Raw genomic sequence first — 13159 nt, forward strand, 5'->3', positions numbered from 1 at the left:
AATCTCAGCACACTGGCTGGCTAAACAGAGATGGTTTTGAGGAAATGGTTCCATGTTCTTTCACATTTACTTTAAAAATGAAATGCTCAAAAACATATTCAACTGAACTCAACGCTAACAGAAGAAAGATTAGAAAATATAAAGATTGCCATCTTATCATTTCTATTAAGTGTGCACAGGCCTGAACATGTTACATGTGTTTTGGCATTATCTATTCAATATAAAAAAGTTGAAAGATATTGTTTTCACAGATAGTAAATTATTATATAGTAATATAGTTATCACGTAATTTATTCTTTTATGCCTGACAGTTGTAATCATGCTTTTAACAGTAAAGTCTAATGGGATTTAATTATTTAACTTATTGCAGACAATAACCTAAGACAAGCTGACAAGTTCACAACTTTTTGTCTTTATGCAGATGGCTTCTGATATTTGCTATGTCAAATTATTATTTTTTTTCAATAGCAAAGACACTTTCCCTGAGATGTAGCTGCATTTTCTTAAAACTATAAGAACCACACATGATAAGTGCAAACCTCAAACTTATGCCTATATGACAAACTCAAATTAATTCACACTTTGACACACACAAGCCAACATGCCCAAACAAATCTGAATACCCATCAGGCATGAGTGAGATTAATGAAAAATAATATGGTCATAACTTACTGAAAAGAATCAGGTTTTTTAAAATTAACATTATACTTTTCCTAACTTTGTCTCATCAAATTTCAGAAATGTTTGTACTGTACAGTCAACTGAGTTGAATAACAGTAAAACATTAAGACTACAAAATTCAAAAGCAGTACAGTAAAGTATTCTCAAAGTATGCAACTCTGTAAAATAAATATCACTTTTATTGAATCTTTTTTTCCATACAATGAAAGTGAACTGTGACTGACACAAACATTTACCTATAATCACATCTGTTATGAGAGTTTAATTGTGTAGGTGATTTAGTCACAAAAACTGTAATGAATATATATATATATATATATATATATATATATATATATATATATATATATATATATAACAGTACATATTTAAATATTGTTCTGATTCTGTTATACACAATCTGAGATCACATTTAATTATCATATGAAATGTGATATTAGCAATCAAAATATCAGTCATCTAAATCATTATCTAAAGAATCTTTAACAGTGACATAAAAAAGCATTCAGTATTTCATTCTTTTATGATGTGTGTAAATCATAATTACAATCTCATTAAATAAAATGAAGAGATGAGTTATTCTCCCTAGAGCTTTTATTAATTAGCTACACTGAGATTAAGTGGGGCTTTTGGCAAATCCATGGGATTTTATCATAATAAATCTAAATTAGAGACACAACAGTCGCTTCATTCCAAAAGCTCTGGATTCAATTCAAATAATTAAAATGCAATGTATTCAGACATACCCACACCACGACACAGGATTTGTGTGTGTGTTTGTGTGAAAGAGGGTGGAGGACTTTTGCTGGGGGTCTCCCAGACATCCGCCAGCTCCCACATGGGTTTCCATAGCAACAGAAATATAGAGTGAAGGCACGTCCCTGATGCAATGCAACTTTTACAATTCTCTTACTCTTTGTCCCATCCCCCCATATTTTCACCTCCCCACCCCATTTATCTTTGATATTTTTCTCCCCAAAGACAAAGAGTGAAATATATATATATATATATATATATATATATATATATATATATATATATATATATATATATATATGTATGTATATGTATATATATATATATATACTCTTCTAAAACAGCTCACTTTAGTACCTGGACAAAACAGAATTGTAAAATTAAAAGTTTATGTACGAAGGAATTATCAAGTTATTCACACACCATTTAGGTGCAATTTATTCTATTTTCTCACAAAATAATAAAAAAATAAATAATGTTTTTTTTTATTTCCTTGCCTATCACTCAATATGTATGAACATCATCAGATACAAAAATAATGTGTGCTCGCACAGACCCAACACTTCCAGTGCAGTGTTAATATATTTCAGTATATATTAATACATAAGTATATGTATTATATTAATATATACACATTATTGACTTTTAATATTTGTAGTATTTAAAAGATTCAAGTATTGCAAAATAATTGCACAATTTAGCAAAATTAGCTGCAAAAATAAAGGTTCTTGTGGAGCACTTGCTTCTGTTTCACACATGAAAATAAAAGACTGAGCACAAGCTGGTCCTGAATCAATTATTTAATCAATCACAATAATGACAATTGTGCATGTGCACAATTTTATTTTTTTACTCTGTGCTTGTGCATTGTGGGATTTAAATGTATCCAAGTGGCTCGAGTGTTTTGACTACATACACCAAAATTCATTCAGATCCATTTAATGATTCAGTGACCATTTCTGGTGATGCCAGAAGGTGGTGACAAATGAGTGTCTTGTGTGAAATTAGTTAGTCACTGAATCAACGATCAAAAGAAAATTTTAATCCTTTAAAATTTGTGTCTACAGACCTACAAAGAGACTTTATTAGAGGTTTTAAGCTTTATAACACAAAGCAAATCTATCTTTTCCCTACAGTTTGTGAGCTGCTGAGTATGACTTTTATCAAAAGACAACAATAGTCTTATAATAATTATGAGTTTCAATAATGTCCGTATGAATTCATGTATAAAAAAGCATGTCTACATATCTATTCACACAACAAGTAAAATGTTCTAAGAACACAGCAGATCAATCTTTTTTCCTACAGTTTGTCGACTGCACACCAACATAGAAGTAAAAAACAGGAGCTGATATTAAAAATAGCTTTACATATTTAACACAGATCTATAATCTGCTTAAACTGACAACTGATCAAACTATTACCTCACAAACATAATGTAAAAAGCATAACTTAATGAAGACTCATATGCTGATATAAACTCCACTTACAATATTTGTTAAAAGAAGGATTGTCCTTTTTTTTTTTCTGCAGTGCATTTCACGTAACGCTGCCAATCAAGAACGATATGCCGATAAATACAGTAACTCTCATTTGTGTGTTCCTCATCTCTTGACTATTCATTTAGATCAACATCAATGCCGATAAAAAAACATAGATTGTAGAAATGAATGGAGCATTGTTGATTAGACTGTCTGACTGAAGGCCTATTACGGAAGGGTTGTTTTGGCTCATGAAACTCACCTGTGATTGGCTGGATGGTTGCTAAATCAGCCCAAAGTAACAAAACGCAAAGAATCCTGTATACAAATCCACCATCTGGACTTGGTATGGGTTTATCTTGGAAAAGTGTGGGGGACAAAAATCACCTTTTTAAAGAGTTCAGGGGATGTGTCTCCCACGTCCCCTGTGACTGCTACGCCCTTGTATATTCTGTTTAAAGTGTACAGAGATTCCCTCTAAAGGCATGGAGCTGCAGGAGCGCAACTGATGACGTGCAAGACAGACAGTCCGAATAAACTGATCCACCAATCAGAATGTTCATTTCAGACATGATTGGATATTTGCTAACCAGTAATATTTTCTGTTTCAGTAAGGGGCAGGTCATTTCCAGGTCTGATGCATAAACTGATTAATAAATTCACAGTATGCTCACCTCTTCAGACACTACTACATCACTGAAACACACCACAGTGTCACAGGGGTGAATCACCTGTTGGTAAAGCATCAAATGTTGGTAAAGTAATTTTGAACTAGTTAAAATGAATGGTTAAAAATGATGTGATATAGCTTCTAATTAGAGTAGTGATTTACATTTCCCTGTCTGCTTGAGGAAAACAGTGAATCTTTGGCCTGTTGTGATTTGGCGCCGACTGCTGGAAGAACCTGCTAGAGTTTGGAAGTCTGAATTTGGTCTGTTTCATCTAACATTTTCTAAGTTAAAAATTATTTAGTGATTTGAATCTTTGGTTCCTTGTTGTAATAACTGATTTGTCTACTTAAAATTAACATATTTTGGGACATGTTAGGATGTGAGGTCACTGGCAGGCAAACATTCAAGGTGATCAGAAGGGGACAGTTGTAACATCTGGGGGGGGGTTCACACTTTATTGTAGGGAAGTATGCATATTCAGATGCAGCTAATGTTAACACTACTGATATTTAAAAATAAAACATTGTAATTGCTTGACGAGTATAGTGTTAATTTCTGTGTTGAGGTATTTGTATTTTCTATTGAAAAAGGAAGTTGGAGTCCTCTGAGTGCAAGATACTGTAGTCAATATTTTGGTCCATTTTCCTGAGTACACTCGCAAATCAGTGTTAGTCTAAAAGCTACCACCCATAAAACAAAAGCCACAAATCTGAAACTTTTTACACTATTTAATACTATTTTCTCGAATTTAAAGGGATAGTTCACCTAAAAATGAAAATTCTCAGGGGGCCTGGGTAGCTCAGCGAGTATTGATGCTGACTACCACCCCTGGAGTCTCGAGTTCGAATCCAGGGTGTGCTGAGTGACTCCAGCCAGGTCTCCTAAGCAACAAAATTGGCCCGGTTGCTAGGGAGGGTAGAGTCGCATGGGGTAACCTCCTCGTGGTCACAATTAGTGGTTCTCGCTCTCAATGGGCGGATGGTAAATTGTGTATGGATCATGGAGGGTAGCATGAGCCTCCACGTGCGGAGTCTCCGCAGTGTCATGCACAGCGAGCCACATGATAAGATGCACAGTTTGATGATCTCAGAAGCAGAGGCAACTGAGACTTGTCCTATGCCACCCAGATTGAGGTGAGTAACCGCGCCACCACGAGGACCTACTAAGTAGTGGGAATTAGACAGTCAAAATTGGGAGAAAAAAATAAAAATAATTCTCTCATCATTTACTCACCCTCATACCATCCCAAATGTGTATGACTTTCTTTCTTCAGCAGAAAACAAACAAAGATTTTTAGAAAACAATCTCAGCATTGTAGGTCCATACAATGCAAGTGAATGGTGATCAGACCTTTGTAACTCCAAAAATCACATAAATGAAACATGAAAGTAATCCATAAAACTCCAGTGGTTTAATCCATGTCTTCAGAAGTGATATAATAAGTATGGATATAGTTTTTTTTTTTTTTTTTACCCTATATTTCCACTTTAACTTTCACTTTCAAATGTAAACGTGAAACTAAACAGGCACCACATGTGACTTTCAGATTTAAAAGTGAAAGTGGAGATTTAGAGTAAAAAATTAGTAAATTTTGATCTGTTTCTAATCCACACCTTTTATATCACTTCTGAAGACATTGATTAAACCACTGGAGTTTTATGGATTATCCTGTCCATCCTGGATTAACTACAGATGTTCACATACAGTAGATGCATTGTCCAACTAACAAAGGACAATGCATCTATGTGAACTTCAGCAGTTAATCCAGGATGAACTACAAAGACATTAATCATTCAGCTTACAGTTCATAAAAAATCTTTTTTTTTTAAAAAACACTGGACCTTAACGCTTACTTAATTACATTTTTTTAAACCATGACCTGCATTGCATATAAATAAGTAATATTGGTGTTATATTAATGCTGTTATCAGAGGGGAGCTGGCCCCCACAGTGAGCCTGGTTTCTCCCAAGGTTATTTTTCTCCATTAACCAACATCTTATGGAGTTTTGTGTTCCTTGACACAGTCGCCTTTGGCTTGCTCACTGGGGTTATAAATACAATTATTATTTAATTATTTAATTTACAATCGTATTTTATCAAACTACACAATGATGACTCTAAGACTTTATAGATATTACAATTTAATTTTTTTGTTAATGCATGATCTTCTGTAAAGCTGCTTTGAAAAGATGTGTGCTGTAAAAAGTGCTATACAAATAAAAATGACTTGACTTCTATATGATCTTTATGTGATTTTTGGAGCTACAAAGGTCTGATCACCATTCACTTGCATTGTATGGACCTATAATGCTGAGATATTTTTCTAAAAACCTTTGTTTGTGTTCTGGTGAAGAAAGAAAGTCATACACATCTGGGATGGCATGAGGGTGAGTAAATGATTAGGTCATTTTCATTTTTGGGTTAACTATCTCTTTAAACTGGTCTGCTTTAGGTTTCGAGACTAAGAATAATGTCGATTTTTTTAACAGCAAAATAAATAAATAAATGTCTTTGCATGCATGCAAACATGCAGAGAAATTCAATTAAAGTTTAAAGGTGCATTCAGTAAAATTTGTGTTTATGTTCGCTGCCACCTAGCATAGCCTATGCAACATCAAGCTAAAACATTCTCAGCTACCAAGGTCATTGCAAAAATGCACTTTTAGCATTAAGCCATAATTAATATATTCCATGAGGGAAAGTGGCCAATTACATGGGATTTTTGAGATAAAGCAAGTAATATTCAGCTAGTCATATTATGATCTCAACATGGCGGTGCTCATGAATGTGCGCCCAGCTCCATACATAAATAAAGCAGCTTCTTCTCGCTCCTCATGTGAGTGTACTTCATTTTAAAGATATTTTAAAAAACAAAAAATACCATTATAACAATACTATTCTTTAATTACTATTCTTTCTGGGCACAGTTTATTTTACAGAGTGCACCTTTAATGTCATTATATTAAACATGCATGCATACAACACTACATTCCAATAAATGCAGAGCATGAACTATACTTGTGCAGGTAGCAAGTTGCCTGAAATCTTGCAATTTTGCAAACCGCAGAGCACTTGTTTCTGCTTCCTTTAGTGTGTGATGAGAGGAGAAGGGGCGGCAGCGGTCAGAAGTGTGACTGTGAAACACACTCACATGCACACACCCACACATGACGTGAATGCACCATGATCCTCTAGAGAAGTTCTACACACAGACAGACTTTCCAAATCTGATGTGAACTGCTTTGGGTAAGTGCTGTTTTGATAACCTCCACTGTATTCATGAGCCTTCAGGATATATTCATGCTAAGTTTATATATAAGTTTTCTTTAATAATTTATTACATTTGATAAGACTTATGCATACGGATTGCTGCTGATGTGACTGTCAAATTTCCAGCATTTCAGTATAAGAAGTTCAAATATCATCAAATAAGCGCAGTGCTATGCCATAAGTCATAAGTGTAAAGTCAGTGGGCATAGCCATGAAATTTTGGTATTTTCGTGCAAGAATGCGCTAAGTCTAGGTTGCAAGTGGGTTTGGTGAAATTGCGTGCACAATGCGCTAATGGGCTGGATGAAGTGCAATTTCATTCAGAGGCTCTTCTTCAGTTATTGCAGCATCTGCATCATATTATTATATAGTCCATTCCCTCAAGCACCAGCAATATAAACAAAGACAGCACATTCTAAGAAGTTGGCGTAAATGGACTGTATGCAGTATGTTAAAATAATAGAAATTTGGAAATGCTGTTTTTATATGCTTAGAAAATGTTATTCTAATCAGGATTTGGATGTATGCTATGTTAAATTATAGGTAATGTAGGTATTATTAATAATTTTCATCAACTGACACACAAATAATGGCTAGTATTAACAGTGATTGTATCGACAGGCTCTTCACTTCTACCGGTTGATTTTGATTTTGAACAATTAAATTCATTTATTGAAACATGAAAAAATTAAACCAAAGATATCTTTTAAATTAAAATTATAATTCAAACGAAACAAAAATATCATTAAAATAATGAAATGGTCAAAAGAAATTGCAGTGCACCTTTTGCATTGACTTAAAAATCACTATGACAACAGGTGGAAAAATACTAATACATATTAGATCATAAATACAATTGTGAATATAAACAAAATAAAAATAATTGTAAAATAAACCATGATCTCTAAAAAGAACACATCTCATAAATGTTTGTTTCATAAGACAGCTATGATCTGATTGTCAGGGACATAATCTGATGTTCCACTATATTTTCAGAGGACATGAACTTTATTACCACCTGCTGGTGGAATCTCCAAACTGCAAATGCAGGAACTATGTTTTAGAGGTCTGCACAGGTCTTAAAATGAAACCTGAACCCGAACTATACCCGAGACCGTGTAGCCCGACCCTACCCGGCATGAACTATTCTGTCAGATTTTAAGCCTGAACCCGACGCTTACTATCTAATTTCTTCTCCTAGCAAGTACTGTTTATATAAGCATATAGGCAACATTTGTAACAGTACTGAAACAGTTTTAACAAGGCACAGCAGCCCCTTAGTACACCAGAACAGAAGGGAAAAAAGCATTGACTTACCGTTTATTTGCTGAAACTTCCCCTCTATGCAGCCTGAACTTGTTTAGAATGTTGAATCTTTGTGACAACTGCTCTAAAAACAATCTGGACGCAGCCCAAAGAATAAAACAGAGCGCAGGTGTCTCAATATGAATTTTTGAAAATTTGAAGTTCTTTTTAACTTGACATGGTGTTTAAAATATGCCGGTCCTGTGCGAGACACTGAAGAAAAAGTGAGACGTGGTGCAACAGTCAAAGACATTCGTCCATCATGTGTTTACATAGGAAAACAATGGGAAAACAGAACAGACGCGTGCAAAAACACATTTAGTGTGAACGACCCCTAACTCGTCCGTTCGCATGAGTCTGTGAGTGAGAGCGCGTGTGCGAAACAAGTTAGGTAAGCCTGTTTATTTTTCCATTCATTATAAACCCGAAGTCCTACTTGAAAACCTGACCCGAACCCGGCCCGAAACCCGTCGGGTTCAAGGGTCCCGTCAGGCTGGGGTCGGGTTTCAGAGACCTCTACTGAGTTTAGACTTTGCACTGAAAACAGATCTACTTTTAAAACGCCATAGCTCAATGACCTATTTCTCAGGAAAATAGCAAATTGCGCTTTGCGTCACTTCATTAACATTCAATACACCCAGAGTTAGCGCGCATACACCCACAGATAGCGCAAACACTCCCACCCACCCCCTCATGCGCTGGCATGAAAATTGCACTTAGAATTAGTGCTCTCACGAAAATTGGATAAGATGTAGCTCACGGAAGAAAAATAGAGACCATAGTGTGTGATGTTTGTAGAAAGATTTGTAACTAGGAACACAAAATCACTTGCATTGAACATTCTGGATCTGAAATCTGGAAAAACAGTGGTATCCAATGAGCTCAGATAATCGAAACCATCAAATAATATGAAAAGAACATACATACTACTGTATGTGTGGTTCAGTCTTCAGTCCTTCTGTACCATGAAGTGATAGTGTGAATTAGAGGAACTTCAAATGTCAGGCATTGGAACATCTTACTCACATCAAACTGCAGTTTCCAACCACATATTTTAACCAAGAACCCAAATAATTTCAATGGTACACTGTTTAATTTAACAGATCTTACTCAATGTAACTGTTTTTAAATGCTCAATTATCTGTATTCAGCACATTTCTTATGATTGTATAACACACTTTTTGTATATCTACAGTACACATGCACTTTATCTTACATAGAATATAGTCTGAATTCCTAAATGTAAATGTCACCAAACTACAAGGTTTGCCATCAAAAATTATGTTAACCAAAATGAAGACCAAAATTGTGCCACTCACTGTAATTATATTACATTGTAATGGTGGTGTAATATGTTGACTCCAGAAAGGCTAACATGTAGTGAACCGCAAAGATGCTTAACAGTGCAATAATAGTTTGTGTCATGTATTATATTATTGAATGGCATTGTGTCACATTTTCTCTCAAACAGATGAGGTTTTTAAGGTTAACGCTCTATCAATTTTTAATCAACAAACCCGACAACCTACACAACCCTAAACTTTAACCCTAACCGACAGTGTCATAAGAAGCACATGTGAGATTAAAAACACAATTGCTGAAGCAACCACTTTATTTTGTGGTGCTTCTGCAACCCCATTAACACCTGGTATTAAGATGCATTTCAGGTGATCCATTTACAAATGGTCAGTGCCAATTACAGGTGTAAAAGGGGTCTAAAATGATTTGTGATCGGATCACAAAAACCACATACGGAGGTAGACAAAGAGCGTATTTATGCTTGGTCACATCATGCATTTTTGCTCATCAAATTACAACCCGTTCATTAAAAGACCAAGTGTAAATGCCCTCCAAGTGGATTCAAGATGAGTATAAACCTCGAGATGTGGTGTGAGATGCATTCCATGCAAAACTTGGTCAAGTCTAAATTCATCTGGCTGTTCAAGCAACATATGTAAATTTTACTCCGGCCAATCAGTGCTACGACAGCATAGGAGAATTGCAACACATAACAGCTGTTATTGAGTATTTGCAAAGGGCTCACATCATGCAATACATAATAACAAATTAAGAAACGGATGCATGTTGTAGGAGAGACAGAACATTTTTCTTCATTTATTTGATGCAGATCACAGACGAAAATGAAAAGGAACACTGACAATAAGCGCAACTGATGTGCATGATGCATCTTATCTACGACAAGCCCTGTGGGGAAAAATACACAGCGTGTGCACACACAGACACAAAGTCACTTGGAATCATATAATAAATCACATCTTTTAAATTCACTGCCTGACATTAGCATAATCAAGGAAGTGAATTTCGTTTTATTTGCATATAGCGTGGGAATTGAAGACCATATTTATATCCGTTTGGTGGAGACACATTGATGTGGCCAAGTGTAAATGGAATGTGCATATTCAATAGGATAGCAATCAGATCAGTAAAAGCGCATGAAGTGCCCCAATAAATAAATAACCCCAAAAAACACATATGACCACATCGCATTTGAGGTGTAAAACGCTAATCTGGCCAGAATGTTTTCTGGACAGATGTGCCGTGTCACCCCTCTACTGTAATTCAACCGCTGTGCTAAAACAAGAGTTTAAACTTTGCCAGTTACAAGCGGATTTAAAAGGAAATAACCATTATATCGGAAAACCTGAAAGAGCAAAAATATACACAAGCATGAGAACTTCAGGAATCTTCTTCAATGTGTCTGATATCAACATGCAGGGACACAGATGACAAGCATGGACATCTGAAACTCAGTTAATACAGGTAGAGTACTCCAATAAAATAACGGAGAATCTGAACGAAATGTTGCATTTGTTCTTAGATTGAATTTCAACTACATCTGGGAGAAACATCACACTAGGGTTATGTTCACACAGTCAGTTTTTGGGATTGACAACTGTATTTACTTGAATGAGTCTTGAAATGTCCTGTTCATTCGACAGCTTACAGTAGAGGCTTGAATACTCTCAGTATAAACAAACAACAAAGTCACAACTGTATTCTAACAGCTGTAACCATAGTGACAGTGACAATGGCAATGTCCATAACACCGGTATGTCTTATCACAATTGACACCACGTTATTAAATAAACAAGTCCAATTGAGGCGTGAGTTCATCCATCAGATCATAATTAACCGACGTGGCTTTGAATGCTTTTTAACCAAGTACAGAGCGCAGATATTGTGTCACGCGCCTCGCATCTTCGGATGTCTTCGGATGACAACAACCAGCTAATATCTCCATCTCCGTGAGTTAACGAAACCGCACATGGTTTTATTATCATGCAGTAGCACTCTGACATAGTGGTTGATGTATGTCGTCATGAAATTCCTTTACCAGGAACTTCACCGGCATTATTGCATTATTCAAGGACCCGATAGCAGTCTCTGAACATAGACGACTGCCTCAATCCCATATACTGCCCACCCACTCCGGTCTGATGATCGCAGAACTCTACGTAGGGCATCAATTTGGCCAGCGCCAGCCCTGTTATGTGCACATGTGAACCCACACAAGCTTTATGAATCGAACCCCCAAAAGGCTTGTGAAAGGTCAAATGTATTTGTAGCTGAAGTCCAGTGTGTGTCCGTTAATGCAGTTCAATGGAAGTGTTTGCCGTTTGATCCCACACTCTTGCGACCCATGCAGCTCTCACATGCTGGGACAGTTCAACCATAGAGTCAGTAATGACCTCACACTCTGTTAGATAAAACATTAAAAATCACGTTCAGAGTCAAAGTTATGGCATTAAAGTGTCTGTTTGTGTCCTGCTGTTTGTGTCCCCAAATTCCATCTGTTTGCCGCTGTTTGTCTTTCTTTTGTCTATACTTGTAGCAGAAGCAGGTAAGAGCAGCAACTTCTGTGCTGCATTGCTTCCATGGTACAGGAAGTGTGGTTTGAGCTGTTACTCAAATGACAGGAAGTGCCTGGCAGATATGCAGACACACTTACAAAGCAAAAAAGCGAGTTTAATGCATACAAACAGCTAAATAGAGTAAAAAGACATGTGATCTTACAAAAACAGCAACATTTGAAAGAAAGAGACATGTTTTAGTATTATATACTGTACCTTTTTCAATTTTCACTAAAACAATGAGTTTGAGTGCAGTGTGTATAAATTAATGTGTTAGTACAGTGCCAGTCAAAAATTTGACAAATTTCACTGAATTTACATTATGTTTCTTTAGATCTTTTGATCTAAAGGCTCAAACTTAAATGCTTAAATTTGTTTTGTAGCCAAATATTAATTATTTTGAGCTACATATATTAGTTGACATTTAGTATTATTATTTTTTCTTTTACAAAACCTTTGGCTGGTATACATGTTTTTCAACTGTCCCATGTTAGCCGGGACATCCTATTTTGGTGGAAATTATGATGTACGGTATGGGCCACCTACTTTCCCATTTTTAAGCACTGATTTGGCTGAGGAGGATTCGCACCCTGTGTACACCAGACACAAGAGGTGCGGTACAACGTGACAAAAGTAAATAGATCCCATTATAATCAATTATGCTGTCTTCAATGGATGCGTAAGTCGCATCACGCCAACAGTAAATGGCCATTTTGCACCTCTCCTGCCAATAACAGTTTAGAATTTTTGAATTCTAGAATTATTTTTCTGTTTATATATGTATCCACAAATAAGCCAAACCTCCATGTTCCTAAAAGCATCTGTGACAAATGCTCAGGTGCATGGCAGTGATGTCTAAATTAAGAACGTTCAGTGAAAACTCCTTCGTCTGAATATTTTTGAAAATAATTATGAATCGTTCTAAAATAATCCAATTGAATCGTGGCCAAATTACAGATTTTATGATGCATCATAATCATTAGGTAAAGAATGTAATCGAATCAAATCATTGTAAGAGCAAATATTTACACCCCTAGTGAATATGTTGGAATAGATGAAAAATGTCTGATGGTGGATGGTGCTTGACAGTAATTTGGCAAGTAAATTGTGTGATTATGTTTC

At 35.7% G+C, this 13159-nt stretch overlaps 1 protein-coding gene across 1 annotated transcript in view; it reads left to right on the forward strand.

The window, feature by feature from the left end:
- Positions 1-6756: 6756 nt before the first annotated feature.
- LOC127436859 (protein kinase C theta type-like) overlaps positions 6757-13159 on the forward strand; it is a 35778-nt gene continuing 29375 nt past the window's right edge. Inside the window, exon 1 of the mRNA XM_051691308.1 lies at positions 6757-6836. The gene's annotated coding sequence lies outside the window, so the exon portion shown is untranslated. The remainder of the gene's footprint in view (positions 6837-13159) is intronic.

This window comes from Myxocyprinus asiaticus, chromosome 47 (genome assembly GCF_019703515.2).
Source record: "Myxocyprinus asiaticus isolate MX2 ecotype Aquarium Trade chromosome 47, UBuf_Myxa_2, whole genome shotgun sequence".
NCBI classification, from domain to species: domain Eukaryota; kingdom Metazoa; phylum Chordata; class Actinopteri; order Cypriniformes; family Catostomidae; genus Myxocyprinus; species Myxocyprinus asiaticus.